This window comes from Seriola lalandi, unplaced genomic scaffold (assembly GCF_002814215.2).
Source record: "Seriola lalandi dorsalis isolate HSWRI2012SDOR001 ecotype SW California unplaced genomic scaffold, Sedor1 jcf7180002054692, whole genome shotgun sequence".
Lineage (NCBI taxonomy): Eukaryota > Metazoa > Chordata > Actinopteri > Carangiformes > Carangidae > Seriola > Seriola lalandi.
In genome coordinates, this window is record NW_019525245.1 from 1,882,038 (window position 1) to 1,889,091 (window position 7,054).

Here is a 7,054-nt window from a genome sequence, read left to right on the forward strand (position 1 = left end):
CACTGTTGACACAGGTAACAAGACAAGGTCAAAACCTAGTATATGGCTGGACCACCTATGGTCAAATCCTGATTTTGTAACTGCAACATTGTCTGAGAAAATCACCAAAGACATAAATTAAAGACAAAGACTGTGGTGTGATATTGGCTACATTTACTTGTAAAATGATCACTCAGAGAGAAAGTTAGAAGAGACAGACTGTCTTTCTTAATTTGAGTTTGGGGAGAGAGTGAGGGGATGAAATGCAGCAAATGGCCACAGGCCAGACTTGAACCCAGGCTGCTGCAGCAAGGTCTAAGACCAAATGACACGCACTCCAGATGAGCCACCTCGGTGCCTTGCGACACACTATCTTTCCTATTTTGTCTCTTACACAGCTCACAGCCTCCACAATGGTCTAACTCCCTCGGCCTGATATGTAAAATTGGTCATAGCTCATTTCCTGTTGCTGGTGTTTCTGTTGTTTACATGCTATTCAGATCTGCTAGTTTCTTTAGCAGTTACTGATGACCTCTTTCCCTCCCTCTCTCCTGCTCTCTCTGCTCGGTGTGTCTTATGTTTAGTTATGCCTCTGCCTCCTTTAGTAATAATGATACATGCAATGAGATTAGTTTACTCTAATCTCATTACCATCCAAACACGGTCCAGTCATGTACCAGGTTTATACCCAGTTTGTTTGAAAAAAAAGTCTCTAAATCTAGCTACAGTGTGCTAAGTTGGCAACACTGCAGGCTGTAAACACCCCCCTAAGAGAACCTGTTTGCGCCAGAAACACCAACGCAGTGACGAGGCACTCAGCTGAACAGAGGTGGTAATATGATCACTCAGTCAGTCAGTCAGTCAGTCATTAAGTCAGTCAATCAGTCAGTCAGCCAGCGATATTCCAGATTATAGGGTTGGCCCTGCTGTTGCGGTCCAGCATATCCTCACTATTGTGTAGTGTCTATTTTGGTGGTTTAGTGAGAACCAGGATCATTAGTACAGTGGCCACAACCTGGCCACTACCCGCACAAAGTGTCAGACTTTCAGTGTGCTGTTTTTGTTTCTAATGTAAACATGCTGGACGTGGACATCTTTAACTTTTTTCGGTTTTCTCTGCCAGCATGCTCCTGGTTTGTGAAAAGCATTCACAGCTGAAATCCGTTTGAGTAGTCGCAGCATTTACATGCAAGAATGTGGTAAATGTTTACAGCCCCTAAGAATGTCTGCAACTTAATTTTTTTACTCCTTAGCATAGCCTATCTTATTCTTTATTTACAGTTTCAAACATTTCTTACAGAGAGTGTCCAGAGGACTGCAGCGGAAACGGAGGAAAACATTGCGGCAGCTGTTGCCTTCTGCCTGAAGTAGGCCTATGCCACACATGGGTGGAGGTGGCAGAAAAAGACTCTCTTAAAGGGCTTGTTAACTGAACCGTTCACCGGTGTCCAGGCTCCAACTGTGTGAATTTTGTTAAATTAATTTTTGTTTTTCTTCTTCTTTTTTTTTAACACAGTAAGCAGGTTCAAACAAATGTTAGGGGTTTGGCTCTGTGTGACATTGGATCTCTACATATCTAAACTTGGTATAACATCATCAAGTTTCTCAGTATGTTGATTTCTCATATACAACAAACACGTGGCTGTGGTAAAACTTTCTTAAAAATTACAGTTTGAAGGCCAGCAATGGGTCTATCTGACTTTCATTTTCAACTAGAATTTAACGTTTGTCCACCGTTAGAGTCCAACATCTTTCTGATGCTACATTGACATCCGGTGCCAGCTGGGCCGATACATTGCAGGAAGTAAAGCTTATTTATATTTAACACAGACCCTACTGTGCTGCATCTTTTTACATATTAATGATTTGATGAAAAGTGACCAAAAGTAGTAATTCATCTCCTTTTCACTGCATCTGTGTTGTTTTGTCACACATGGCGTTAATGTTGGCAACATCCCTGACCAGAAGAAGATGACACCGGCCCACTCTCAGCCACAGCAGACTGCAACACCGACTGCATTCAGCCGCTCGCCACCCGATCCTACTGTACACCACGTACCGGTCATCTGGATATTGGTGTTGGCAGACAGAGTGGAAAAAAAGGACAAGGGGAGAAAAGAGGAGGAGGCAATATGAAAGCTAGCTTGCATTGAGGTGTTCATTATGTTACAAAATGGCAAGCATGCTGCCCAAGTCAGATGTAATGGGAACAGCAGACGAGTACAATTTCAAAAGGAGGATTTAGATGAACGCAGCAGCTCAGTGAGTTCCTCTGGTTGTAACTAAATTTTTTTTTTTTTTTTCTGGCTGCGTGACTATCTACAGTGTTAATCCTTTTTGACTTTCAGTGTGACTTTTCATTCTTTATGGTCACGTATTCATGACACGTCAGATGTTGCCTGCTGAAGTTGCCCAAACCCAAACTCAAAATACATCCCCTGTCAATAAATCTCATGTTTGAACTCACTATGTTCCTTGACACCATCATCTTTTTCCAAAAGTGGAAAGTTACCATCTGGAGCTGCCATTGGCCCCTTAACTTTTGAGCAGACTGGTCTGACATGCAGCACTCAGCATTCAGGAACAAAGTGTAGCCTTACACCCTGCACCCTTGAGACATTATGTTCTGACTGGTAATATGTGGCTCACTTGTCATGGTGATTTGTGGCACAAACATGCCAAGCTCCATGTTTTACACCTCGCTTCTGCACCTTCTCTGACTATACAGAAAATGCTCAAGAATATGTAAAATGTTCACTGTGCTGCCAAATTTTTTTCTTGTAGCTCAGTATATTTAAGTAGTGTACTTAAGTTCAATTTTGAGGTTCTTGTACTTTACTTGAGTAGTTTATGTTGCTTTAAAGTTTTAGTTCACTACAGTTGAGATTGACTTCATTAGTTAGTGGTTTTTCTGCAGAATATCATTGTAACCACAAAAACCAAAGATGTGCTCACAAAATATAATGTGTTTTAAGAATTACCCAACAGTATAGAAATGAGGTAAAATGACCAACTAGACTATTAAAATTCTGATTAATTTTATTGTTAATGTCTTAATAACAAGACTACAGGTCTACAGCCATGCTAGCAGCTCTTTGAGGCTCTGCTCAGTTGTGCTTTGAGCTAAATGCTCATTTCAGAATGCTAACATGATGTTTAGCAGCTACAGTGTTTACGATGCTCACCATCATAATAATCTGTCATCATTCTGCTTGATAATTATACCAAATCTATTCAATATTTCTCCGGAGATTTCGTTCAAAAGCACAAATGTGAACCTCAAGGCTTTAAGAAAAGTCAGTTGATCACCGAAGTCAACAGGTTTTATCCTCTGATGACGGTTAGTGTGTGTACAAAATTGAATTGTAACTCGTGTAATAGTTGTTGGTATTACAGTCTGGACCAAGATGGTGGACAGACCGACCACCTGACATTACCATCTGTAGAGCTGCTAGCACAGCTAAAAATAATCCTGTAAAATGTTATACTGTATGATAATCTAGCACTAACAGGGGACAGTTTTGTCAGGTTTCTGTAATAGAGTACTTTTACTTTTGATACTTGAAGTATATTTTGCTGTGAGTGCTAACTTACTTTTACTCAAGAAAACCTTTAACTGTTAATGTCTGAATGTGCAGCTGCAATAAAGTTTAGAGAGATAAATCAATGAAGCACATTAAAAAAATTAAACTTCAGTTCTTTTTCTTTTACATAATTTTAAGTCGTGTAACTTGAAAATCATGCATACTGGTTTGTCTGTCTGTCTGTCTGTCTGTCTGTCTCTCTCTCTCTCTCTCTCTGTGTGTGTGTGTGTGTGTGTGTGTGTGTGTAGAGGATATTGTTCCAGTGGGAGGAAAGCTAATAGGTTTGTTTGTGGGGATGCTGCACCTGTCGTTTATTGATGGACTGAGCTGTAAATAACTTTGTGAAGCTGTTTAATGCTCTGTGGGGGCTTCTGTGTTTCTTTCTTTCTTTCTTTCTTTCTTTCTTTCTTTCTTTCTTTCTTTCTTTCTTTCTTTCTTTCTTTCTTTCTTTCTTTCTTTCTTTCTTTCTTTCTTTCTCCACTCTCCAATCCTTTCTATACATTGTCATGCACACACACCTACTCTTCTGCAGATACTCATCTTATTTATTTGCTAGAGTATCTCAGCACAGCAGAATCCTGCAGTATATGCTTCAGATAAAAACAAAAATGAATGTGTCAGCAGTTGGCCTGGTATTTAAAGGTGATAATGATGAACACAGAGTGTCATGTTCATTCAAACACACATTCATTTGTACACGTACTGTATATTTGAGCAACAGTACTAGTATGTATGTGGGTGTGTTGTTGAGTGTGGAAAACCCTCTATGAGTGTATTTATAGCTGGCCATTGTTGAGCCCATAGAAACCTCTGTAATTGGATCTGGTCTTGCTCACTAAGAGAGAGTCTGGTGATAAATGAGCTGGCAGACATCATTGCTCATGCCATCCCTGTGATAACTCTACGCCCCACATCACATCACGTCTTGAGCTCTTAGTCCCTGCAGGATTAAATTCATAAGTGAATGGTGAGCCTGCTGAATTATCATTCTGAAGTGTATGAGAGAAAGGGATACTGGAAACCAGTTTGCTCTGTGGATGTTTAATGGCTATCTCTATGTTTCCTTGGGTATGAACTTATATGTTGCACTTGAACAACTAATATCATATGTCAAAGCTTAAAATGATCATTATGCTGTTTTTACTAACAGAGAGGTTACTTACTTACTGTAAGATCACACCAGCCAAGTTTGGTTTGAATTACCCTAAGAAGAATATGTATAAATACTTTAAGTCTGTTTTTTATGGTGTTTGTGGCCCTGAGTCTCTATATTATAAGGGAATACAATGCACTACTATTTTGATTAAGTAACGTTTGATGAATTCACACTGTTTATTGCAATGTGAGGAATCAGTTCTGCAAACCTGTTCAATATAGAACAAGGAAAAATGTATTTGGGGCAACGCAGGTAAAGGAAAAAGAGATCAAAAGAGATCACTGACTGTTACATACCATAAACTAGAGGTTCGTTATAAGTTAAAAATCTGCTGCTTTAGAAACTGATTACTGTAAGAAAATCTGAAGATGCTGTCTGAAAAGCACAGCTAGCAAAAAAAAAAGATATCCTGTAGTTGTGTGTGTGTGTGTGTGTGTGTGTGTGTGTGTGTGTGTGTGTGTGTGTGTGTGCGTCTCACTATGTTGGAAACTTCTCTCTGCTCAGCCGGAGAATATGAGAATGTTACAATTATAAAACAAGATTGACAGGATGGATAGTGTTGCACCAGCAGATGACAGATCCTGGCAGCATTCCCGGAAGTTATTCACAGCATAGCCCACACACACACAAACACACACACACACACACACACACACACACACACACACACACACTTCAGAGAGCCCCAACATAGGGATCAAGTGCTAAGGGTTGGCAGTAGAGGAGGGGGGCTAGTGGACAGGGCGTGGTGTGAGTTCGTGTGTGTGTGTGTGTGTGTGTGTGTGTGTGTGTGTGTGTGTGTGTGTGTGTGTGTGGAGGGAGGGGTTCAAGGTCAGGGCAAACACGTGGTGCAAACCAGCAAACACACTAGCGCAGATGGGTGGTATAAGGTATAACATATATATAAATAACTACATCAATCAACAATTCACTCTCTGACAGCTTAAAGTAGATGTAAATGAAAACTCTAACTGTGTATTGTCTTTGTAGAAAATTTACAAGAAGTAAAGTTTTGTGAACAGTTTTAACACTTGTATCACATTAAGAGCCTCGGAAGTGATAAAGCATCACACATGTCCTTGGATACACGAGAAGCTGTTAAAAATAGGAATTAACATGCAGACTTTCACACAGTGTAAAGACAAAGTCTGAAGCTTCTTAACTTTGGTCAGTGTTTTGTGTAATATCTCATCCATGCTCAGTGTCATTGTTAGTTTATTTCAACTGCAGGTGGTGTATATTTTCTCTGCCATTGTCTTGAGCCACTTCTGTCGCTGTTTAAATGTTTTTCCTGCCGTGACTAGAAACATATAAAGTTCTCCAGACAAGAGCTGGTAAAGATATGAACTTTTTATTATGAAAAACAGTTGGTATCACGATTTAAAGTAATTTTTAAACATTTTGGGAAATGTGCTTATTGTTTTTTTGTTTGTTTTTGTCAAGAGATAGATGAGAAGATTGATACCAATCTAGGGTCAGTACGTCAAACATGAACCTGGAAAGTAGTACATTGTTAGCTTAGCATAAAGATTTGAAACAGGGGGAAACAGCTTGCCTGGCCCTGTCCAACGTTTTAAATATTCTGCAGCAGCTCTATATTTTACCACTTAACATGATATATTTTGTTTGTTTAATCCTTACAGAGTCAGAATTGTAAAAAGATAAAAATGTGGTCTTATGGGGGTGACTTCCAGGAGTCTCAAAATGGTAAACTATTCCTTTAATCTCCCAATCAGGCCATGTAAATTGACCTCAGATGACACATAGCAATACACTGCAGATGCAAAATCAGTGCAGCAAGGTCAGCAAGCACATAATGTGTTTAACAACACCACAAGATGATACTAATTTGTTGTAAGCCATACATGGTAACAACTGTTTTATCAGCCAAAAAGCAGGTGACAACAAAAATGGCTCCTGTTGGATAAGAACAGACATGACAAAGACGTGACTCTGCCAGAATCAGAGAGATGAAGGCTGCCCATCCCGCACACACAGAGTTACATAACCAGTCTGAAGCAGAGGGAGCTGGCACCCGTCTAAGATCACAAGGTTGTGCCTGTGAACTCAGCTGTCAGGGATTGACACTGGGGGCAAAAACTGCTGCTCCTTCTAAGTGGATGGATGGTATGGAAGATACTCTGCCACCCACAGGACTCCGCTGCCTTAATGCTGGTCTATTTTTAAATCAGTATCAGGCACATTCAATGCTGAATGCCAACACTGAATGCCCAAAATGTCACACACAAACACAAACACACACACACACACACACACACACACACACACACACACACACACACACACACACACACACACACACACACACACACAC